The sequence below is a fragment of the Microtus pennsylvanicus genome, chromosome 4 (genome assembly GCF_037038515.1).
Source record: "Microtus pennsylvanicus isolate mMicPen1 chromosome 4, mMicPen1.hap1, whole genome shotgun sequence".
Taxonomy (NCBI): domain Eukaryota; kingdom Metazoa; phylum Chordata; class Mammalia; order Rodentia; family Cricetidae; genus Microtus; species Microtus pennsylvanicus.
Window position 1 is genome coordinate 110,652,953 of NC_134582.1, and position 25,939 is coordinate 110,678,891.

At 38.6% G+C, this 25,939-nt stretch overlaps 1 protein-coding gene across 2 annotated transcripts in view; it reads left to right on the top strand.

Moving 5' to 3' along the window:
* The window catches only part of Sugct (succinyl-CoA:glutarate-CoA transferase), a 661,530-nt gene that overhangs the window by 305,876 nt on the left and 329,715 nt on the right, over positions 1-25,939 (top strand). The gene's annotated exons all lie outside the window — the stretch shown is intronic.

A 25,939-nucleotide genomic window follows, 5' to 3' on the forward strand; every position in this document is an offset into this window, starting at 1 on the left:
AGCTTTTTATGTATTTGGTAACTTGTGTGATGTTCTAGGATCAAGATTATGTGGATAGGATGTGTTCTGAGCAGGAGAAGGGGCACCTCCTTCTATCACAGTCTTCAGGTTTTGCTGCTGTCGAACTATTTTGATTTTATTACTTCAATTACCATAGCAAATAGAAGCAACTTGCTATATCTCAGATTCATGTAATAACCTACAAAAGCAAGGGAACTCAATATTTATTCTATGAATATTTTACTATGACTCAGAAATCTTGACAGTTTCTAACATTTGCAAAATTATGCAGTATTTCTTTCTTGAGTTCTTCATCCATATATACTAGAAGTTTTTAATTTTAAATGAATTATTTGAAAAAACACACTTTTCTAAAGGAGAAAAACTGTTGGAAAGTGAATGTCTTTAACATGACATAATAAAATGGCTTTTATTTTACATAGATGTTCACTTCAAGGAAATGTGAATGCATTTAGTTCAGTAGTTACCAGACTTACTGTAGAAAAGTAGAGTTCAGAAATTCTGCTTTGTTTTGTTTTCCTCTCAAGAATGTGAAATATTATTATCACAGTAAAATAATGGGAAAGTATTAGGGGGGAAGTTAGGGGGCCTGTCCGGTGTGTGTTGTGTGAGAAGTAGAAACCCCGAATATCAGGACCTTATGTCTGCTGACTCCTGGGAAGAGATGGTCACGTGCTCATATGCCTGTTTACCAGAAAGCTGGTTGGCTCACTTTATGTCTTTAACTATTGCTCTAAGCTATTGTTATGAGATGTGTAGAATTTCCAGCTTTTCTCAATTTAGGGTACATTTCCCCAGAGAGAGCTCTTAAAAATTATTCATCAGCATTTTTGCTATTCCATGTGTTTTTTTAAATTAGGAATAAAGATACCAAAAAGCAAAAGTGAATTTCTGTAATGTTAATATTGCAAGATTATCTAATTTTAGGTTTTTTTAAAATTTTACTTACTACCATTCAGTTACTCAAGTGGTGGGGTAATTCAGAGAGAATATTGGCTCATTGTGGTAATATTTTGTTTGTGCTTTAACAAATAAAATTTGCCCGAAGATCAGAGTACAGAGCTAGCTACACTAGTTAGCCGTATAGTCCAGGCAGTAGTGGCACACACTTTTAATACTGGCATTCGGGAGACAGAGGCAGACAGATCTCTGCAGGTGAAGTGCAATACCACACTGGATTAAGTGAGACTGAACCAGTCTGAAAGAGAAACAGAGCCAAGCCATGGCTCACACCTTTATTAGCAGCACTAGGGAGGTGGAAACAGAAAGTGATATGGCTGGGTGAAGAGAGGAATACAAGGCGAGAGATCTGAGCTCAGGATTCAGTCTGAGGTTTCATAGAGGCAGTTTGAGAATTCTTAGAGACAGGATACCTCATTTGGTCTGAGGATTTGATAGATGCAAGAACTAGTATCTGGCTGCTCTGTTTTCTGCTCTTTCAGCATTTACCCCTATATCTGACTCAGGGTCCTTTATTTTAAAAAACAATTAGAAATGTTTTTTTAAATAACTAATTATCCCTTAATTACAAGTGAAATTTAATAGTCCAGATTAATTACAAGTGAAATTTAGTTAATTTAATACTTTTCATTGCAAATAAATTTTTTTGGATGGTAAAAATTTCTTGGGGTTAGTCTATGGCATATTGTTTTAGTAATTAGGCCATCTGTCAGGTTCAGAAGAATGATATTATTTGTTAGCTACCATCTTCTCATAGCACCTTCAAAGACTACAAAATGCCCTTTTACCCACCAAACATAAATTCTAATTATCATAGTTTTATCATCAGAAATATTTAGTTTTACTCTCATTACTATTGATAATTGAACCCTAGAAGCAAAAGAGAGTTGTCTTCTTCATTCACAAACAGATATTTCTTTGGAATATAAGTACTAAAATATATGTGTGCAGCTTCTCTGGGCTTTGGAAGCACTAGGGAGCAATGTACTCTTAACATTATAGAAATAATAAAAGATGACCGTAAAATTTTCAGGTGGTCTTAGTTGTTCCTTCCAAGAAATGGATTGCCTCCTTCCCCTTCCCTAAGATTTTGAATTTTGAAAGAATTGTACAATGTAGGGAAAAATCATAGTTTAAAAATGTATAAGATGCTTTAGGAAAACACATTAATGTGACATGTAAAATTGTTCATTCTGCCAACTTTTTGGCTTATTCCTGTAACCCTATCACTCAGGAAGTTGAAGCAGATAAAATGTCTTGGGTTCAATTCCTCCCTGGGCTACATAGCAAGTTCCAGGCCAACTGGACTAAGAGCAAGACCCTATCTCAAAAACAAAACAAATAAAAATATAAATGGTCATTTAAAAGAGTATTTTATTTATTCAGTTGCCTTATTGTGTTTACTAGGTACCAAGTGTTAGGAATTTAGTACAAATTTAATATTCTATGCATTTCTGAAAAATCAATTAAAAAGTGACTGAACTAGCAGGTATTCAATAATATTTGTAGATTGATGAACCATAAAATGAAAATTTAGTTAAGTATGAAGAATACAGGTTTCCTAAAATTTCAAGTCATTCCTCTGTGCCTTGGAAAAGGGGTTGACCAAATTTTTCTTTAGGATTAGTTGAATTGTTTTTGAAGACCTCAGGAGACTGAGTGCAAAATATTTTCAGGATTGGTTACTAATTTTATGAGCATTCTAAACTATAGTTTCTTTAAATATTAAACATTAAAATGACATTTTATCTCTCTCTTGACAGCATCAGGTGGAATTTTAGCACAGAGTAGGGGTACAAGGAAGGCTACATGCTAGCTCAATGTAATGGCAGCTTTCATTACAATGGTGCTTGTAGTGATTTGAATGAGAATGTGTGCCCACCAGACACATATGTTTGCAAGCTTAGGCTCCAGATGGTAGAACTGTTTGGAAAGGATTGGGGTGTGGCCTTTTGGAGTTAGTGTGTCACCTTAAGAAGGCTTTGAGGTTTCAAAAGACTCGTTCTTTTGAATTCTTAGCTAGGTCTCTCTGCCTCATGCTTACAGATCTCGATGTAAGCTCTAAGCTCCAGCTCCAGATCTGTGCCTATTTGTCTTCTGTCATGTTTCCCACCCCCTGCAACAGTAAGCCCCAAGTCAGTTCTTTATTCTAGATGTTTTGTTGGTCATAGTGCCTTAGCAGAGCACCTGATAGTATTTAAGATGGTGTCCTTTATATTTTATTCTTGTTAAGGCTACTCTTGACTTATCTATGCCCATGGACAGAGTCATATCTACTCTAGCTATATAACTCATTCACTAAAATCATACTCTGCTACCATCTTATGAAAATGTATTAACAAATTCTCTGCCAGAAGTGTGCAGCCCTCACTCATTTGTGATTGACACTTCTTTATAGTTTTTAATTTTCCATAGAACATTTTTTGAAGTATGATTTCTGTTTGAAGTGTTTTATTTTTTTCCTCTGGTGAATTACAGAGTTTCTTGGCCCTGGGTACAAGGAACTGGTCACTTGCATTCAGATGTGGGGATGGGTCACTGGTTCTGTGGCCCGATGCCCCATGTGTGCTGTGCCAGGACAGCTGCTTGCTCAATGAGAAATCACTTTGGGTGAAGTACAAGGCCTGGAACAAGGCACAGGAAGGAAGTCCCTGATGAAGTGAAAAGCAGTATGTCCAGCTCTGGGGGGGGGGACAGGGAACTCAAAGATTAGAGGAGAATTTTGTGTGCCACTTATCAAATAGACCACTTACTTCCCACCCGTGATTAGAAATTCTTTGTAGAAAATGAACATTTACTTGATGGTAAAAATTATTTCCAACCCTAAAATTTCATCATATGTTTGTTTTCCAAGAAAAGTTGAATTTTTATCTCAACTGAAAATCAACAGATGATACATTTTGTCTTGGCTAAATGGAAGGTTGTCTACTTCTTAATCGTCTGATTAAATGATCTGGTCTTTGAATGGTTCACATGACCCCTTTGAGTTTTCACTGTTAATCATAAATACTACAGGGGTTTTGGCCTGAGTGTACAAATAGTTCTGAGATGTTTTGATTCAAAACTCTTGAAGTGATAGTTTTATTGTTTTCCTCACCCAATGACAAATTATACGAGGGAAGTTCTATGCATTATACAGTGTAATATAGATTATCTACATATATATATATCTTAATAGCTAGCCTGTTTCCCAAATGCATTCTTAAAATAACTGTTTTTAATCAGGCCAATATTGTGCAGTACATTAAAGGCATTCTCAAAACGTTTCAACAGCTTACTAGATGACCTCAGCACCGTCTTATGAACGTGCCCTTGGGAACATGTGCATGAGATGCATTGTGGTTTGAGGGTTTCCAACTCAAACAAACTTAAAAGAAAATGCAGCTTTTAATAGAAACTATTCAAATTCTTGCAAAACTAGGTATGGATCCTACTACAGAGAGGGGTTTTAAAACACCGTTATCTACAGTGAGATCAAGGAACATTCCAACCTGCCTCAGGATTGCCCTGCAGACTCTTCCTGCTCATTCTTGAGTATCATCATCTTATATTGAAGTGCTTTGTTAAGAAGTATGAATGATTAGAGCACCTAAGATTTCTTCATCCTTGATGCCATGGCCTGAGGGTGGGGAAGAAGGGCGAAGGGTGTCACAAATAGGTGTTATTTGCAATAGTTTCCCATTTGTACCACACAAGTTGAATATGTCAGGTGTAAGACATCACCAGGAAGCATCACTTCTGAGAAATATTGTGAGAGAAACATCAGGATTATTGAAATATCACAGCTGGCCCTGATTTTAACTGGTGCCAAACACCTGCATCTCTAACAGGAACCAAAACAAAACCCCACCCTGTGGCGGCATGCCATCTCTTCACAGCCGTCTCTAACTTTGCATCCCATCAAATTTAGTTTTAGCGTTTCCTACAGGAATCTTATTCTTCTCATCCCAGAAGGTCATTACAACTCCTTTTGTAAATATTTCGTATGGGCTAAATGTATCATAGAAACAAAGTGAAGTATTGAAATACTTGACAGCTGAAAACTGTTGTTTTCATCTCATCATTTGTGAAAGTCTGTGAAGTTAGTGGTTTTATTAATCTGAAGGCTAGCTCATATTTTCTAAGTGATTTTATTTTATCCCATTTGGAAAAATTTCTGGGCATCTGGAAAAAAAGACTTTAATATAGTAAGCATCAGAGGAACCACAAAATAGTGGCTGCCTTTTGACAGACGCACACACATACAACACACACACACACACACACACACACACACTGAGAACTGATACTAAATACTATCTTTAATTAATGTTATTCTTTAACAGAGTTGCTTGGGTTTTAGGGAGTTATACAAGGCTTATGTCCTTATCTAATACTGTAGGAAAATGCCTGGATTCTGCCTGTTTGTTGTGGAATTTCTGTTTAGCCAATGACCTTTGAAGCACAAGACCTTTCTGCATACATGACTGCTTAAAAGCTGAGGATGAGGGGTCTTGCACTCTCTTGCTTTCCGGCTGAAGTGGTTGGATTTGAGTGCCCCTGGGCCAAATGGCAGCACAGTGCAGCTGAATTTCAGTGGCATTTAATCTGTATCAGTGAGTGTTTATCCCCATTTTATACCTAAATAATTTCTTGATACCCTTTAACAGACTCACATGATTTCACATAACACTTGTTGATAAAGGTCTAAGTAAACTAGTTTGTCTATTAATTAGTTCTGTGGCAGTCTGAATGTAATTGGACCCCATAATCTCATAGGGAATGGTACTATTAGGAGATGTTACTTTGTTGAAGTAGGCATGGCGTTGTTGAAGGAAGTGTGTCACTATGGGGGTGGGCTTTGAGGTTTCCCATGCTCAGGATCTCAGTAAACTTCCTGTTGCCTGCAAAATGTAGGACCCTCAGCTATCTCTCCAATACCACATCTGCTCACACATGCTGTGGTCCCTGCCATGATGATAATGGACTGAACATCGGAAAGTGTAAGCTGCCATTTCAAATGAATGTTCTCCTTTATAAGAGTTGCCATGGTCATGGTGTATCTTTACAATAATAGAATCCTGAACTAAGATGAGTTCTGTGGTTATATTATGTTCATGATAAAGCTTGACTGAATATCAGAGAAGCAAAGCAGCCAGTCACTAGCTCTTACCTCTACAAAATCCTCAGACTGAATGGGGTATCCTGTCTCTTAAGTGCTCTGACTGAATGATGTTTCTACACAATCTCAGACTGAATGCTGAGCTCCTGTCTCCTTCTGCCATATATTCTTCTCTCTTCCCAACTATATCACTTCCTGTCTCCACCTCCCTAGTGCTGGGTTAAAGGAGTGAGCCACCACCAGTTGGCTCTGTTACACTTTTAGACTGTTTCAATCTTGTGTAGCACAGGGTGGCCTTGAGTTCATAGAGATCTGTCTGCCTCTGTCTCCCCCGTGCTGGGATTAAAGATGTGTGCTACCATTGCCTGGCCTCTATGGCTAACTAGTGTGGCTAGATTTCAGGCAAGCTTTATGTGTTATAGCAGAAACAAAATATCACCACAAAGTTCCTAACAAACAAATATAATATGAAAAATAAAATTTGCATTTATTACTTATTTTATTACTTACAAGTTATTTGTTTTATGGGATCTGGCATGATATGTCCAACTTTTGAAGAAATGATGCATTTTAAATCTATGTGAATAGCAAAAATTTGAATTTGTCTTATTTTAAAATATGTGTAAGACAGAAACAACCAATTTTATATTTTGAGAAGAATCCCTATATAATATTTGTGTGACAATTTAAGAAGAAACTTAGTAAAATGTAAGGCTAACATTATATGCATACCATGCTAATTTTAAATAGACATACCTAGGGAGCTTAGGTACTTTCTGAACAGACATTAAGTTGCTTGAACCATCACCCTGATTTGCACCTAGGTAGCCCAGTGGAATGCTTTAAACAACATCTGACTGAACCCTTCAGAAAATGTAAATGGCATGCTTTGGACCCAAAGGAAGCCACAGCAATTCAGACTACTCATTCTACAAACAGGAATGGGTGGCCTGCTGTACCTTTTGTCTCCTATTAGGAATCTTGTATGGGAGGGGATGGTGAAGGACCACAAAAGAAGAAGACATACTGTCAAGCAGGAGGTGGCGGTCTGCTTTATGGAGAAGGTGTTCTGTGCCGTCAAGGCATCATAACTAAATACTGAATGTCTGAATAGCCAGAGATGATGCACATAAGTCACTGTGAGATTTCCAGTTCAGTAGTTTAACCGAAGTATGGAATATAACAAAGAACTGCCTTCATCGTGAAACTTGCCAAAGAATTCTTCATCCATTTAAATGCCTCTTGTAATTAGTCAATCACAATGTTATCGATCCCCCCTTCCCCCCAGTAATTAGGAAGATGACAGTGTAGGGTCCCAGCTTTTACTGTTTAGTGATCTTGACATATCTCCTATCTGAGGATATGGCAGTTTTCTTGGTGTCTCTTAAAGTGACTTCCTGGGTCTGTCTTTGACACTGTGTCTCTTCCTGATGAGCCTGCACAGCGTGCAGCTAATTTCTCAGCTCCAAATATAAAACCTGCATTTTCTGAACATTCTCACACTATTTCAGAGTAGACTTCCACAGCATTATCGTTGACTTTTTCCAGATCTTGACCTTTTCATCCAGAGACACAATCTGTTTTTTGGTGTGTACAGGCTGACTATCAGGAAAGGTTAATTAGTGTTTTCTGGGGACGTTTTGCGATCCTGAATGAATTCTAATAAGGCATACTGAAAGATTGTTGATTAGATATTTAAATATTTATCTGGTCTTTGGAACCTGTTGTGGTTTTTTTTTTTTTTTTATTCCTGCAGCAATGCTGTTTTGCCATTCTCATCTCAAGTCTCTGGATGCTGTAGGTTGCTGCAATGTGAGTGGCATCCACCTAGACAATCACAAAACTATCTAGGAATTATTTTCAGTTTTGAATAATTTGCAATATTTTATTTCATTAATATCTCTCAACTCAAATAATTTCTATCTTAAACATTTCTATTTAATAGCAATTTATCTGTATTTTCTTTTGTGAAAGCTCTATTTAATAACAATATATCTGATTGACCATTTCTTTTTTAGTTTTTATTTTTGTGTGAAACTCAAATCTTTTATAGTTTAAAAGGGAAAGTTGTTGCTTAAATTATTTTTATTCTAGCAACAGGAAAATATAATAAGTGATCATCTCTCTATTCCGATACATTGTTAGACTTAGGGACTTTGTTTCTGCTGGCTGCTTTTGAAGAGCTGAAAAACAAAATAGAAAGCTTTTATAGAAAACTGTATTACTTGGTTGAAAGTTAGAAGGGAGTTTGAAAAGACTGTAAAAACATAGTCATTCATAACTGAGGGGACAGTATTATTCATACATCAATTATTCCTGGATTAATTACCATTCTATTATAAATGCAATGAAAGCCCCAGTGGGATGTTTTCCAACTTGATTATTTTTCTGGGCTAGTTGGAAAAATATTTGAATAAAAGTAGCAACTATTTGGATGGTGAGATAGTTCATCAGGTAAAGGTACTTACTGTCAAGTCTGATGATAAAATTAAATCCCTGGAGCCCATAAGGTGGACAGAAAGAACTGACTTCCTCAAATTGTTGTCTGATATCTTCTCATGTGCTATGGCTTGCACATGTGCATATACACACATAATAAACAAGCAAATGACATAAAATTAAGATGAATAACAAATGTTACATAGGTCTGAAAGATATATGTAAAGTATGTATACCACTAGAGGGAAGCATATATTAGCATACTGGGCTGGATAGTTTTATGTCAACTTGACACAAGCTAAAGTCTTTGGAGAGGAGGGAACCTCAGTTAAGAGACTGCCTCCATATGATCTGGCCTCAGGCAAGATAGTGATTGATGGAGAAGACCTAGCCCATTGTGGGTGGTGCTATCTCTGGGCTAGTGGTCCTGGGTTCTATAAGAAAGTAGGTTGAACAAGTCATGATGAGCAAGTCAGTAAGTAGTACCCCTACATTGCATCTACATTAGCTCCTGCCTCCAGGTTCCTGCCCTGTTTGAGTTCCTGTTCTGACTTCCTTCAGTGATGGGCTATGATGTGGGAGTGTAAAACAAATAAACCCCTTCCTCAACTTGCTTTTGTCATGGTATTTCATCACAGCAACAGTAACCCTAATGAAGACACATGCGTATAGTCAAGCCACAATAACTAATGAAGATACATGCGTATAGTCAAGCCACAGAGAGAATGGTCCTAGTAGAGGACAGAGGAATAAGCAAATGGAATGTGAAGGGAAACTAAAAAATTATTTCACAGATTTGTTAGGGATAGAAAGAGAAAGGACAAAGAAAGATTGATGTTACTCAAAGGAAATGAGCAATATTTTTGTCACAATTTATGCTTAATAAGTAATAAATGCCCTAGGGTTTGTTTTATTTTTTTAAATATTTATTTATTTATTATGTATCTGTGTGTATGTCTGCAGGCCAGAAGAGGGCACCAGACCTCTCTACAGATGGTTGTGAGCCACCATGTGGTTGCCGGGAATTGAACTCAGAACCTTTGGAAGAGCAGGCAATGCTCTTAACCACTGAGCCATCTCTCCAGCCCCCTAGGGTTTGTTTTAAATTGAAACTATTTTTAGTTTATTTTTACTGTCTCTTCTTTTGTAAATTAAAATGTAATTACATATTTGCCTCATTTCCTTTCCTCCCTGCAGCCCTTTCTATGTATCCTCCTTGCTGCCTCTTAAATTCATAGCCTCTTTTAGAAATATTGTATAACATATGATACATAAATATATTAAGTATATAAATAATTTGTTCAGTCTATATGGTACCTGTATGAATATGATTTTAGGGATGGCCATTTGGTATTGGATAACCAATAGCAACTCTCGTCCCTGAAGAAGACTGTTTCTTCCAACTCTAAGCATTCTTAGTTGCTTGAACCTTTTGTCTAGGGTTGAGGCTTCATGAGATTTCCTTCTCTTACCTCTACTGCTCTCATCTTTGTTCAAGCCTTATTTAGGCAACTTCATGGCTGTGTATGAGTACATCTTGGATTTTTCTGGCCAACATATGTACACACACACACACACACACACGATACAACACACATACACTACAATAGCAAAATAATAGTAATCTAACACTGCTAATTTGATATAACTGAATATCAGTAGATTTTATTCTTCAATAAAAAGATACAGATAAACAGAATGGGTGTGAAAACAGGATCCACCCTTCTGCTACTTCTAACAAACAAACAAAAAAATCAAGGATAAACATCATCTCAGGGCAAAAGGAGGGAAAAAGATATTCCAAGCAAAAGGAACTTAGAAGCAAGCTGGTATAGCCATTTTAATATCTGACAAAATACACTTCATACCAAAACTAATTAAAAGAGATAGGGAATGACACTATATCCTTTTTGTTTGTTTATTTTTATTATATTTTTGGTATGTGAAACAATTTTTATTTAAAAATATTTTGATCATATTTTTCCTCTCACTTCCAGATCTTCTCCCTCTTCTTAGCCACCCAAATTTAAGTTCTTTCTCAAAAACAAACAAAAACCCAATACAACAAAACTCCCTGAAACAAACAAAAAACAAAATAGAACCACACCCCAAAAGAAAGGAAAACAAAGCCGGGCGGTGGTGGCACACACCTTTAATCCCAGAATTTAGGAGGCAGAGGTAGGTGGATCTCTGTGAGTTCGAGGCCAGCCTGGTCTACAAGAGCTAGTTCCAGGACAGCCTCTAAAGCTACAGAGAAACCCTGTCTGGAAAAAACAAAAAAGAAAGAAAGAAAAACAAAAGGAAATAAGCAAGCAAACAAACAAAAAATACTACATTGTGACCACATAAAAACAACAGCAAAAAGCAAAGTCCATTATATGTTGGTCAGTTACTACTGAACATAAGACCTGCCCTGGAGTGGTTGATATACTGAGCATCACTCTATTAAGGAAAACTGAATTTCCCTCTTTCAGCAGGGTTTTGTTTTTTAATAAGAGAAAAAAAAGAAGAAAGAAAATGAGTGAGTGAACACTGAAGCACTGTGGGAGGCATCTTTTCCTCTAGGATGTAAGATGATAAATAATCTGTTGAACATCTTGGGTACAGTATTCATTGAGCTGTGATTGAATTGATACAGCCTACTGCAAGCCCTGTTCTAGGCCATCTTAGATTATAAAATCTGTTTTCAAATATTTGCCTCAGAAAAGACTGAATTTCCTATTCCAAGAAGCCCATTTTTACTTATTCTCAAACTGTCACTAAAACATGAAGAAGCCAGGACCTAATTACAGAGATGACCAAAGACAAGGCAAAATGCTTCTCAACATGCTGGAGCCCATTTATACACGTCACTCAATGACATCACAGCTTTGAAAATGTTTAGACGGTGTAGTCAGAGATCATTAGAGGAGTTACCTAGAGGCAATTGTGGGTGTGTGGGCTTTAGAACATTGTCAAACTTTTTATTAGAATTTCAGATAATTAAAGAGACCCAGAAGCATGAATGCTCCTCTAGGCCTCATAGGACGAGCACAAGCCTCTGTCTGAGACCTGAAGATTCAGATTCAATTTTTAATCAAGTATTTCATAAATACCAAAGGACAAAGCAGCATGGAATATTATGGGCAGACAGAGTCACCATACTCAGTTTAGTTTATAAAGTTAGTATAAAACGGAGTAATAGGTAGGAACACCAAGTTATTTATTGCCACAAAGCTTTGCCATCACAGCTGGGGATTGCTTCAAAGCCCATGTACAGGCAAATTAGTATCAGGCTACTGTTGATAAGATGGGGGATTTAAAACACAATGTTGTTTTGTCTTTGTTTCTTTCTTTCTTCTTCTTCTTTTTTTTGTTTCTCTGTAGCTTTGGAGCCTATCCTGGAACTAGCTCTTGTAGACCAGACAGGCTTCAAACTCACAGAGATCCACCTGCCTCTGCCTCCTGAGTGCTGGGATTAAAGGCGTGTGCCACCACTGCCCGGCTATCTTTCTTTTAAAATGTTAAACAATTAGATTTATAGGAAGTTCCCAAGATGGTATGGAGTAGTCCAGTAGACCCTCTCTTGGCTTCTGGTGGTGAGGTATCTTACTTAAGTCTTGTATGAGAGTAAAACCAGGAATCTGGCATTGGCATGACAAAATATCTCTTGTTGATACTCTGGCCTGAAGCTCTATATCACTTTTTTATGTGTGTAAATTTGTGCAATCCTAAGAATAATCAAGATGTAGAAATTGTCTATAACCATAAGGCTCCCACTGTAGCCATCATCCCACAAGTGCCAACCATTCATTCATCTTCAATCTGTACAGTTTCCTCAAGAGAGCTATGTAAATGGATCCACACAGCATGTGACCGTTTACAACATCTTTATAGAACCATTTTTTATTATATATTTTTTAGTGAAAAATAAATCCCCGCCTCCTCCAAGCCTCCCATTTCCCTCTCCCTCCTCCCACTCCTCTCCCCCTCCCTCTCCAGTCTGAAGAGCAGTCAGGGTTCCCTGCCCTGTGGAAAGTCCAAGGTCCTCCCCCCTCCATCCTGGTCTAGGAAGGTGAGCATCCAAACTGGCTTGGATCCCACAAAGCCAGAACATGAAGTAGGATCAAGACCCAGTGCCATTGTCCTTGGCTTCTCAGCAGCCCTCATTGTCTGCCATATTCAGAGAGTCCAGTTTTATCCCATGCTTTTTCAGTCACAGTCCAGCAAGCCTTCATGAGCTCCCAATAGATCAGCCCCACTGTTTCCGTGGGTGGGTGCACCCCTTGTGGTACTAACTTCTTTGCTCATGTTCTCCCTCCTTCTGCTTTTCATTGGGACATTTGGAGTTCAGTCCGGGGCTCCAGTGTGGGTCTCTGTCTCTATCTCCACCCATTGCCAGATGAAGGTTCTCACTCAGGATAGTGTTTTCTATTTCCATCCATTTGCATGCAAAATTCAAGAAGTCATTGTTTTTTTACCGCTGAGTATTACTCTAATTTGTATATATTCCACACTTTCTTCATCCATTCTTCCATTGAAGGACATCAAAATTCACATACTTTTCCTTTTTTTCCGTTTATTTATTTATTAAAGATTTCTGTTTCTTCCCTGCCACCGCCTCCCATTTCCCTCCCCCTCCCCCAACTAAGCCCCCCTCCCCGGTCAGCCCAAAGAGCTATCAGGATTCCCTGCCCTATGGGAAGTCCAAGGACCACCCACCTCCATCCAGGTCTAGAAGGTGAGCATCCAGATTGCCTAGGCTCCCACAAAGCCAGTACGTGCAGTAGGATCAAAAACCCATTGCCATTGTTCTTGAGTTCTCAGTAGTCCTCATTGTCCGCTATGTTCAGTGAGTCTTGTTTTATCCCAGGTTTTTTCAGACCCAGGCCAGCTGGCCTTGGTGAGTTCCCGATAGAACATCCCATTGTCTCAGTGTGTGGGTGCGCCCCTCACGGTCCTGAGTTCCTTGCTCGTGCTCTCTCTCCATCTGCTCCTGATTTGGACCTTGAGATTTCAGTCAGGTGCTCCAATGTGGGTCTCTGTCTCTGTCTCCTTTCATCGCCTGATGAAGGTTAATATTCAGGAGGATGCCTATATGTTTTTCTTTGGGTTCTCCTTATTTAGCTTCTCTAGGATCACTAATTATAGGCTCAATGTCCTTTGTTTATGGCTAGAAACCAAATATGAGTGAGTACATCCCATTTTCCTCTTTTTGGGTCTGGCTTACCTCACTCAGGATAGTGTTTTCTATTTCCATCCATTTGTATGCAAAATTCAATAAGTCCTTGTTTTGTACTGCTGAGTAGTACTCTAATATGTATACATTTTATACTTTCTTCATCCATTCTTTCATTGAAGGGCATCTAGGTTGTTTCCAGATTCTGGCTATTACAAACAATGCTGCTATGACAATAGTAGAGCATCTACTTTTGTTGTATGATAAGGCCTCTCTTGGGTATATTCCCAAGAGTGGTATTGCTGGGTCCAGGGGTAGGTTGATCCCGAATTTCTTGAGAAACCGCCACACTGCTTTCCAAAGTGGTTGCACAAGTTTGCATTCCCTCCGAACACACTGAACCTGATAGAAGAGAAAGTGGGAAGTACTCTACAACACATGGGCACAGGAGACCACTTCCTACATATAACCCCAGCAGCACAGACATTAAGGGCCTCATTGAATAAATGGGACCTCCTGAGACTGAGAAGCTTCTGTAAAGCAAAGGACACTGTCACTAAGACACAAAGGCAACCCACTGACTGGGAGAAGATCTTCACAAACCCCGTAACTGACAAAGGTCTGATCTCCAAAATATATAAAGAACTCAAGAAACTAGACCCTAAAAGGCTAATCAACCCAATTATAAAATGGGGCACTGAGCTGAACAGAGAATTCTCAACAGAAGAACTTCAAATGGCCAAAAGACACTTAACGTCATGCTCAACTTCCTTAGCGATCAGGGAAATGCAAATCAAGACAACTTTATGATACCATCTTATACCTGTCAGAATGGCTAAAATAAAAAACACCAATGATAGCCTTTGCTGGAGAGGTTGTGGAGGAAGGGGTACACTCATCCCTTGCTGGTGGGATTGCAAACTTACTTTTCCTTTTAAAATAAGTAATGCACATTACACAGACTTGCCCAGTCACCCATCACCACTTCCTGATTGTAGGACATTACAGAATAACTATAGCCTATTAGCAATCACTCCTCCTACCTTCCAAGTGACCACTAATCTCTTCTTTGCTTCCACTGATTTCTATTTGTTTCTTTCATATGAATGAAATCATTTAAAATGTGTCCTTTTTATTATTTTCATTCACAAGAAATACTGTTTTTAAGATTAATTTGTTATACCATATACAATCAATATTTTATCTATACGACTGTATTTCCTTGTATGGAATATGACATTTGACCTTCCATTTCCAGCCAATAGGTTGTATTCTTATTTGGGCTATTATGCATAGTTTATCTATAAATATTCATGTATAGGATGTTATGTAGGCATATGTCTAGGTTAGTGTTTTAAGTGTCTAAGGTGTCTAAAAGCCAAACTTTTTTATGTTCTCCCCAGTGATGAGTGAAGCTTTCTGTTTCTCTACAGTCCCAACAACTCTTACTTTGCCTTCTCACCTTACTTCTTCTTTTGTGTAAAAACTGTATGTTCCCCAAAGTGATAATCTTAGTCTTTTGGCATTTCTATTTTTAGTGTTTTAGGACCTCCATACTAAGTTCCATAATGGATGTATCAATTTTCTTTTACACTAAGATCAGACGGGTTTTCATTTTTCACATCTTTGCCAGCATTTATTTGTTTTCTTGAATAATAATTATTGTTATTGAGCATGAGTCCTTGAGACTTTCTAGATAGACAAATCTCTTTTGGGATTTAGCCACCATATCTCCTAGGTCTCTCCTTATCGTCTGTGGTGTAGGAGAAGGACACAGTGGAAAAGATGATGATATCTGCGTGATATCCTTTCTTTTGCTAACATCAGTTTGATAGCTCTGGCAATTTTGCCCAAGTATGTGAGATGCTATCATTAGGAAAACCTGGGTGAGAACGCAGGAATTCTTTTAGCTGATTTTATTCTTCTCTGAAATTGTTATGAAATACTTTGGTGAGTAAACAAAGTTATAAAGGTACAACACAGCATGAGAGAGATCACAGGGTGCTGCATGTGCTGTGCTGTTATATGTACAATGATTCAGCATGTTCTTTATCTGATAACAAAAGGCTGAGAAAATTTCAATAGCATATGTCTGAATGAAATCTGAAATAAATCTTCATGAATAGAAGTTATAATTAAAATTGTGACTGGTGAATTCATAAAGGTGAAGCGAGCTATTTTTACGTTTTATTAGCTTATAATGGCAAACAACGAACTATTTTTGCTTAAAAATCAATACGAATGTTTTTTTTTTTTCTTGCAGCGAGGTAGATATTAAGGTAGATTCAGTGTGAAATTCTGATGCGGAGTTGCAATAATTCAGATAGAAAATTAGATAATTTAGAAAGCTATCCAATGAACTGCAATGAGAAAGCCCTTTCAGGTGCTCATTTGTTTCAGAAAGTGAGGAAATGGCAGATGAACACAGCCTGTTAGAACTTATGGAGTTTCCCTTATCTTTAAAAGGACTGAGTTGGAGAACTTCATAATTTCCCATCTACATATATAGTAAAACCAAAAAATCATCAAAAATAGAACAAAGAAGAAAGGAAGTCAGATTTCCCCCATTATGTGAAAATAACCTTGAGGCTACATATCCTTGGGTCCCTTTTCTCTTTCTTCAGACAGAGTCTCACTGTAGTCCAGGTTGTCCTCACACCTGCAGTCTTCTTTCCTTGGTGTTAGGATAACTAACATTTACACCAACCTTCATCACTGGAATGTTGGGATTCAATGAATTCATAAATCACTTTTAGTAGTATAGACATTTCCACCTTGTTCATTCTGCCACTAGTGTGTTCTTTAATTTCTGTCTTAAGTTTATTAAAATTTTCATATTATATGTCTTCCACCTTTTTGGTTAAGTTAATTTATAGATTTTTCTGAGACTCTAGTGGATGGGACTCATAGTGATATATGAAAGACTTAATTTGATTTGTTAGAGCCTTGTTTTCTAGACCCAAGTAGAATTCCTGAGCTGTCAGCGTTGAGTATGGAGAGATGATGGGAATTCTAGGTGTCAGGGTGGTACTTCCTTCTTCTCAAATGTGAAGCTAGAACAGGGGCCCTTTTCTGTTATAAATATGCTTATCTTTGACAGTAGTTTTTAATCCCATTTGCATGCTAATATACAGGTTAAACAAGAATCTGTGTTAATAATTTAAGTGTCTGTTTCCCCCAACAGTTGGAATTCAATATAGGAAATAATAGGATGAAAGGTACTGATTGGAAGAGTTCTAACGAGCAAAGAGGCCTTAGTGTATCCTCTGCTTGAACATCTATTTTCACTTTGGCTTTTTGTACCAATTACTGTTTATCCTTATTATGGAGAGGGATGCAGAAAAGTTGCTGTAAATTCATGACCTACTTTGGAGTCAATGAATACAGAACTGATTAGAATTTAGGAATCACATAGAGTAACAATGAATTAGGAATCAAGTTGGAAAGATATTGCATTTATGTCCAGGAAGTAAGAGCCTGCATGTACTAGATGGTTAGGGGTTTTGAGAAAGGAAGAAAGGTGGTGAAAGTGGCCGTTGCCATTCTTGGCCATGATGAACACTATAGAAAGGAACAAATTAAGAGACAGGCAATTCTAACTATGTAAGTTTATTAGTTTGTGTAGACTTGGGTTCTGGTTAATTTTGATGTGTGATGTTTTTGCTTATTTGCAAGGTTTTTTATATAATGTTTAATTTTTTAAAAGAGAGTCTTTTAGTAATCTAGGATGAGCTAAGGGAGGAAAACAGAGGAGAGGGGGGAGGTTGGGATGGAGAGAAGTGATGTATAGAAGAGTCTGGGCAAAAAGGTACCCGGATTTTGTGATTTCTTGAATGAGAGAGTAAAGAAAGAGGAATATTCCAGAATATTGAGTTCTCAAGCTTGGGTATCAGAAAATAAATAATATATTTACAAAGCTAGTTCATCAAAGAGAGCCTTTTATTTCCTGATTTTTCAACCATTTACACTCTTAGGCACTTTTCTGCATCTTGAATTCTTTTATAGTTCCTGTCCACTGACACTGAGAACATGTGCTAATTAGACAAGGGAGCAGAGGTGGGGACAATGGGGTGGAAATCAGAGCTGGGCAGACTTGCAGGCCATCTGGCTGATTTCTTTCCACCTTCCTTGTCGCCACGGCTTTTCAATACATCTGGCTATCTGGACTTCAACCAACTCCCACTTGGGACCCAAATGCAGTATATCAAAATGAAGTAGTTCTTGTTCTTTTGACCTTGAAAGTGAAAATTCTGATCCGATTTATCAGTACCACTTGCTTTGAATGTACGCAGCAGGCCTTTACCAAGGCCTCGCAAGGATTTTGTCTGTAGATGGGCATTTAGGGCACTCACTATTCTCACTATTTTTTCTTCAGCACTAATTTTCTTCATGCCCTGCATAGATAAAGTCACGTGGACATAGCAATTGTGGCCTTGGCATAGAATGAATGCTCAAAGAGAAACAACATGCCATGAAAAGTGCCCTTAGGGAATGCTCTGTTGTCTAGTGGGAGTCATCCTGACAGGTTCTCAGATAACGTGTTGCTCCACGGAGTATGTTAATGTTTGGGGCAGTGTCTCAGCACTGCTGTATATAAACATCACATCCATACACATTACAGGGCTTTACCCCAGAAAGATATGGTTGATCTTAGACAGCCTGAGAATATGTATCTTTGTGTGTTCCCAGATGACGCTAGTGTTGTTAGTTCAGGGCCAACTATTCGAAAGCAGTAGTTTATGAAGGGTTGAGAGAATGAAGCTCATGTTTATAATGGAGTCTGTTGCTCTGCAGTTAGGAATTCTACTCCCTCTGGCTGTACATTCTGAACCCCAGTCAGCTGTGCTCTTTGTTTTCTGAAGTAGCAGAAACCAGTCAACAGGTGACAAGTTATATTACTTCACTTTCTTTGAATTTTCCCAGGGAGTGCTAAGTTTACCACTGTTAGTGCTGGCACTTTTCTGTTATTTCAAGGATTTGTTGGTTTTTCCAAGGTGGTTTTCCCTTGGTGCCAGGGATGTGAATAGGAACATTATGATGGTGTTTGGTATGTCTTGGTATTTGAATAGTGTAGAATTTATACTTTTAATTTTAATGTTTTATCTCTGCTCTTCTTTCTTATGTCTTTTCTAGTTCTTGATTAATTGCAGTCACAAATGGCATCACTTATAAACATACTTGTAAATAAATATAGCAATGTGGTTTTGGGCACCTCAGAAATGAAAGTTCAAACCACTTGGAACTCTAGCTGACATTCCTTTAAGTCTTTAGGAACTAAATATTCTTTTCTGTGATGCCAAAAAAAGGTTCTGTGTGATCATCTAAAGTTTGAAATTCTTTCTCAAATCAAAGACACTGCCAAACTCAGAAGCAACTGTGTGAAGGAAATGTGTGGAAACACCACTCATTACAGGTTGGTTTATAAAAAGAGCTGCAGATTGATAGGTCTTTGAAAAATGTTTGGTGACACAAAACTCTTTCAATCAGTTCCAAATCCAGCAACCCTCTTGTTGCGTTAGATTTCCGTCCCCTCACTTTTCTTTTCTTCCTAACAGAGACAGACACATCCCTTTTTGTGTCCTATTTTCGATGACTGATGGAAAAGTAAACACCCAATATGAGCATGTGGGCATGGTTTATTTCTTTTTGCATTGACTAGAAGGCAGTGTTGAAAAGGAGACGCTGCTGTCATTTCACAATGTAGGAAATTTAGAAAAGGTGTTAGAGCTGTTTGAAATAATTTCTATTTTTAGGTTATGCCATTCATGAGGGTATGTAGTCTTTCCTTTATAGAAGGAATTTGTTTAAAGTCTATCTGAGATCTTTTGGTGACAAATAAACAATGTGTTCAAAAGAAAGCCTTGTAATTTTTTCATTAGATGATTCATGCTTAAAAATGTCAAATGATCAGGAATGAAAGGCCCAGTGATCAGGGCATTAGAAACATATGGTTCTGGGGATCATGAAGCTTGCCAACTCTAAATATGGAATCTCAGTCCCTTTCTTTGTCCTTATAAAGATGACAGAGTCTTTTACGTCTAGTATTTTTCCTTTTTTCCTTTTCAATTTAGTGTTGTACATGTCTTTTCCATGTGAAGCAGTCCAGTACAGTGGATACGGGTGATGGAGTCAGTTTGCTTTGTTAAATTCGAACTCTATTACTTATTCATTGTTTGTCTTGAGGAAGCTGCTTAGCCTTTCTGTACTTCTATCTCCTAATGTGTAAAATGAAGATAGGCTTTTTACCTTGAAAAACAAAGGAATATGATAATGCATACAAATCTCTGAGAACAATTCTGGGTACATAGTATTCTGTTAATGCTGGTTTTTGTTTATTTGTTTTGACTAAATTTCCTCGATTTGATTCATTGTTTTGCTCGGGGCAAGAAGATTAAGGCAGCCTCATTATAAATTGTTATGTGAAATATCAGTTGCTAATGATTCAGCTAATGGCTTAATGTTATGAGTATAGATTGCTATTTTGTAAAAATTGAATATATGCTGTCCCTCGCCTGGGCAGTGTGGGAGAGCTGGCCCTGAAGGCATGAAGGCAGGTGATCTGGCCTGCACCTCACTGGCTGCAGTACTCAGGAAAGCACCCTTGCACCTCACCTGAACAGAACAGTCGTGCTTGCCCTGGTGGTGTGGGCATGGGAGAACTGACCTGAGGGCACAGTGAGGTGGAGGAAGTACCAGGCTCCACCCTTTCCTAGGAGAGGGAGAGATGGCAAACAGGAGAGCTGGTCAGCTTGGAAGAGCTGGTGTTACCCCTTGCCAACTGCCAGAGGCAGGAGAGATGGCCTCACCTCTTGTCAGAGAACTGGCCCTGGTGGCACGGGTGCAGGAGAGCAATCAACTCAGTTACCACAGAAGGCCAGATCTAGGCCTTTGAGTTGTCCTACTTCAACATCTATCCCAACAATGAGCTGCTTGAGCTCATAAAGGGACCAGTCCTGCAACCCAAGCTACAGAATCTCCATCGACACAGGGCAACAACAGGACACCTGAGGAGTCCTGGTGAAGCTCCAGTATTGATGGTGTGGTGTAGTGGAAGCCAGAAACCTAGTAATCTTGATTTCCTCTTTGTTTCTCAAATTTACCAAGTCATTAAGCCAATAGCATCCATGACTGCAAGCATGTCTGACCTCGGGAACACAGACGCACACACACACACACACACACACACACACACACACACACACTCACACACCTTACTCTTTTTTTTAATTTATTTATTTATTAAAGATTTCTGTCTCTTCCCTGTCACCTCCTCCCATTTCCCTCCCCCTCCCCCAATTAAGTCTCCCCCCAGCCCGAAAAGCAATCAGGGTTCCCTGTCCTGTGGGAAGTCCAAGGAACCCCCACCTCCATCCAGGTCTAGTAAGTTGAGCATCCAAACTGCCTAGGCTCCCACAAAGCCAGTGCGTGCAGTAGGATCAGAAACCCATTGCCGTTGTTCTTGATCCTAGAGAAGCTAAATAAGGAGAACCCAAAGAAAAACATATAGGCATCCTCCTGAATATTAACCTTCAGCAAGCGATGAAAGGAGACAGAGACAGAGACCCAAATTGGAGCACAGGACTGAAATCTCAAGGTCCAAATCAGGAGCAGAAGGAGAGAGAGCACGAGCATGGAACTCAGGACCGCGAGGGGTGCACCCACACACTGAGACAATGGGGATGTTCTATCGGGAACTCACCAAGGCCAGCTGGCCTGGGTCTGGAAAAGCCTGGGATAAAACCGGACTCTCTGAACATAGCGGACAATGAGGACTACTGAGAACACACCTTACTCTTAAAGTATCAACTGTTTGGGGGAAATTTTCTCTTCATGGCGAAAAGAAGAAAGTCAGTGTATGTTATGATTTTCTTACCATCCAGAATTTTGGATGAGAGGGTGAGAATCATAAAGCAGAATGGAGCACCCCATCCACTGCCCCTTTCTGAGAGAAGCTGAACCAACAACTATGTACTAGAGGTTGCAGATCAGAGTTCCATTGCCATCTTCTTTGAATATCGGCCTGAAACCAAAACTCCAGACCAGAGAAATAACTGACATGGTATTGTAGGGGGGTTGCTTGTTTGATCCCCGCTGCTCAGCCTCAAAAATAATCACACAAAATCACATTATTTGCAATACCATTTGGCCAATAGCTTAAGTATATTTTTGGCTAACTCATATCTTAAATTAACCCATGTCCATTAATCTTTGTATCACCACAAGGCTGTGGCTTACTGGGTAAAGCTCTGGTGTCTGTCTCGGGAGGTGCTTCTCTCCGACTCTGCCTTCTTTTTCCCAGCATTCAGTTTAGTTTTCCTTGCCTACCTCTATTATACCCTATCATGGGCTCAAGACAGTTTTGCTGCATGGGAGAGGGCCACTTGTTCGTTCTGGCTGTCCAGCTAGCTTAGCCATGAAATAACCACACAGAAACTGTGTTCAATAAATCACTGCTTGGCCTATTTGCTCTAACATCGAATTGGCTAACTCTTATACCTTGATTTAGCCCATTTTCATTAATCTATGTATTGCCATATATCAGTGGCTTACCAGGAAAGATTTGGCATGTCTTATTCTGGCGGCTCCATGGTGTCTCTCCCCTACTCTGCCTTTCTTCCTCCCAGCATTTAGTTCTGTCTTCTCTGCCTACCTAAGTTCTAGCCTATCAGGCCAAGACAGTTTCTTTATTCATTAACCAATACAAGCAACACATAGAAAGAAGGACCTCCTACACCACAGTTTCTTTATTAACTAATGGTATTCTCAGCATAGAGAATTCAGAGGAGAATTCCCAATGCGCTCAACCAGTTTCAAACATCTAAGAAGGAACCAGAGGAATGCCAAAGGGTGCAGGGGTCGTTTGCTCCTCTTTTATCAGCCAATAGCATCCTGAGCAGAAGGAAGAGAAATAATACTTTTCTATAAATTGTGAGGTTAAAGGATTGGTCTGCTTATTTTCCCACTAGTGAAAAGTCCTGTAAGGGAAATGTCATGTGATTAAAAGTAAATGAGCTGCAGAATATAAAGTTTTCCCCCCATTTTAAGAAGTGTAAGTTAAGATAGCATTCTGTGCTCAAATGTGTATGTAAAGCTGTTCTCTGAGAGCAGAGACATGGTAATGTAAACCGCACAACCCCAGTGTGGGCCGTGGACCTTAGACTAGGGTGGGCTACGATCTGTGTCCAGTGGGCCACAGTCAAGTGCCCAGTGTGGGCCGTGAACCTTAGTCTAGGGTGGGCTACGATCTGGGTCCAGTGGGCCACAGACCAGTGCTCAGTGTGGGCCATGGACCTTAGACTAGGGTGGGCTACGATCTGTGTCCACTGGGCCACAGTCAAGTGCCCAGTGTAGGTCATGGATCTTAGTCGAGGGTGGGCTACGATCTGGGTCCAGTGGGTCACAGACCAGTGCCCAGTGTGGGCCGTGGATCTTAGTCTAGGGTGGGCTATGATCTGGGTCCACTCGGCCACAGTCCAGTGTCCAGTGGCTGAGGAATTATTTTCACCTACTGGTTCCCTTGGCTCCAGTTTTATTCCTCTCAGTATGTTCTGCTCTTTTGCTCATGTAATCATCTGTCTGTAGCCTCTTGCCAAGTACTCCCCAAACCACAGTCTCAGGGATACAATGTTTATGGAACACCTGTGATTCACCCTTAAGGACTTTGTTTCTTGTTTTACTGTGATTTTCCATTCCTTTTGAATGTTTTTAGTTGCAACTTACAACAAGTTAGGAGTCCTTTGTTCTATAATTCTTAGCCATAGCAAATGCCTACTTAGGATTGATTTTTCTTCTATGCCTTCACAGTTATTTTAAACATAGCATACTCTCTGGATAGGCTTTGTCAGTACAGTCATCTTAATAAAGTGTCAAGGTGACCAAGAGAAGGAAATATATTTGACTTTTCAAATACCACAATTAGGCAGTTAAATCCAGTGACCATGAGGAAATGTGAGAGAAAAATGTTTAAAATCTAGTCTTGTGGTGTACTGAGATATTGCATGTCAGTTTGCTTGTTCCACTGGATTTGTAATCTAGAAGACCTTGATGCTTACTTAATACAAACAAGATAAAATATTGTTATGAGTGGGTGATGACCATATGTTGGATTTATTCAATGATAGTTTTTTTATTTTCTTTTAAAAGCATATCTCAGAATTACTAGTGGTGATTGTTTAGAGGCTTAAAACACACAAATTAACTGATATGGAGAACATTTAATCCTTTTTCTCTAAGGACTTATATTTTAGATTCAACTAGTCTAAGATGAATCCCTACCTCTTCATAGAATGTGCTTATATATATCATGCTTTTAATTAATCACTCAATTAGGGTTTTCCCCCTCAGGGTAGAAATATGCATGAGATAAGAGAGAGGGGAAACATAGTTTTGTTACTAAGAGAATGGAGAATTGAGGGGAGATTTGTGCACACAAGCAAATATTCTGATAAATGCTTTTATGGGTCGATACAACTTGGAGGTAGCTAATAGGCCCTGTTTGCATTGTGATGTATTACTGTTATCTTCTAAACAGAGAAAGCAATAATCCAAAGCAAAGGGGAAGGATGAAGATGGCACTTCATTTTTCATGACAAATTTCCACGGTGTTGGATGTGTGTAGAATAGAAGATGTGTGTTGAAAAGTGAGCATTATATTAAGTGGGAAGCTGGGTTGTGCTGACCTTACAACAACTTTGTGGGGAGGTAGCATTATTCATGTTTTGCAAATAAACATGGTGCTGAGACAGCTTGCCATGGCAAGTAGCAAAAGAAGTAGCAGAGTGTACATTCTGAACTGAAATTCAATATCTGTCTCATTGCGACACAAAGAAGACTTGCTGAATTTGGGGGTCTTTTCTGTTTTGATTTATATGAAGGTGAGAAAGTATTGAATTATATTTACTTAATGGCAAGGAACTTTGGAGAATTGAGTTACAAAGATTTTATTAGGAAAATTAATAATCGTTTTTGTCCTTATAGCAGAAGATAAGTTCTTGCCAACCCACACGAGGATGTGTTTTTGTCACATATATAGGAAATTTTAGTTCAATCCTTCTTCCATGTCTAGAATCTAGGAGATGAGATAAAATACCCAAGGAAACAGACCTAAGGGTGGGAGAGACCAGAAGAAGCCATTGCAGACAAAGTTGTCAAAAGCATGTCACAATTTCTCCTTCTACAGTATCATTCAACACTCCTGAGTGATTTCATGGTTTAGAGTGACACACAGCTACAGAAATGCAGACAATTTAGTTTAGAAAATTTCAAACTAGACCAACTTTATGCCATGTATTACGTTTTCCTGTGTGACATCAAGGGAAAACAATCAAGAAAAAATCACTCAAGAAAAAAGATTTCTAACTTGGAGTCCATTCTCTAAAGTAACGCTAACATTTACTTAGCTGAAGCTTAAATATAAAACATTTTTAATGCAAAGAACTCTAGAGCTTTCTATATTGTTGAAGGAGTCCAACAAATTATGAAAATAAGGAAGCATTTGAAATATGACATTCTGCCCTGAGCACCTGCCTCTTCAAACGTATATGTCTTTTATCTTGTTGTATTAGATTCTCCAAAATTGATCCTAAATAAGCAATGAGAGACATTTTACATTAATATTTTCAAAAGAAGTTTATTTTTCTTCACAAACGATTTTCAAAATGTAACACTTATTTCATCATATCACTAAAACAATAGTGTCAACATTATGCTTTATAATATATGTTAAAAGCTGTAATCAGTATGTTAAATGTGAATTTTATTTATTTATTTATTTGTTTGTTTGTTTGTTTGCTTGTTTTTGTTTTTCAAGACAGGATTTCTCTGTGGCTTTGGAGCCTGTCCTGGAACTAGCTCTGTAGATCAGGCTGGTCCCGAACTCACAGAGATCTACCTGCCTCTGCCTCCCTAGTGCTGGGATTAAAGGCGTGTGCCACCATCGCCTGGCTTGTATGTGAATTTTAAATACTATATTTTATTTATAGTAAAATTAACCCAGAACCACATTATCTCATGTGATTAAAAAGAACTCCTGTCTTTAGGACTAGAAGGATGGATCAGTTTGAAAAATGCCTGTCACTCAAATTTGAGGACCTGAGCTCAGATCTCCAGGACTCATTTATAGCCAGGTGTAGTGGTACACAGATCTAATCCCAAAACTGCTATAGCAAAATGGGAGGAAGAGACAGAAGAATGAGCAGAGAATCATGGGCCAGGTATCTGTGAATACACAGCAATAGATAGTCAGACATTCTGTCTCAAAC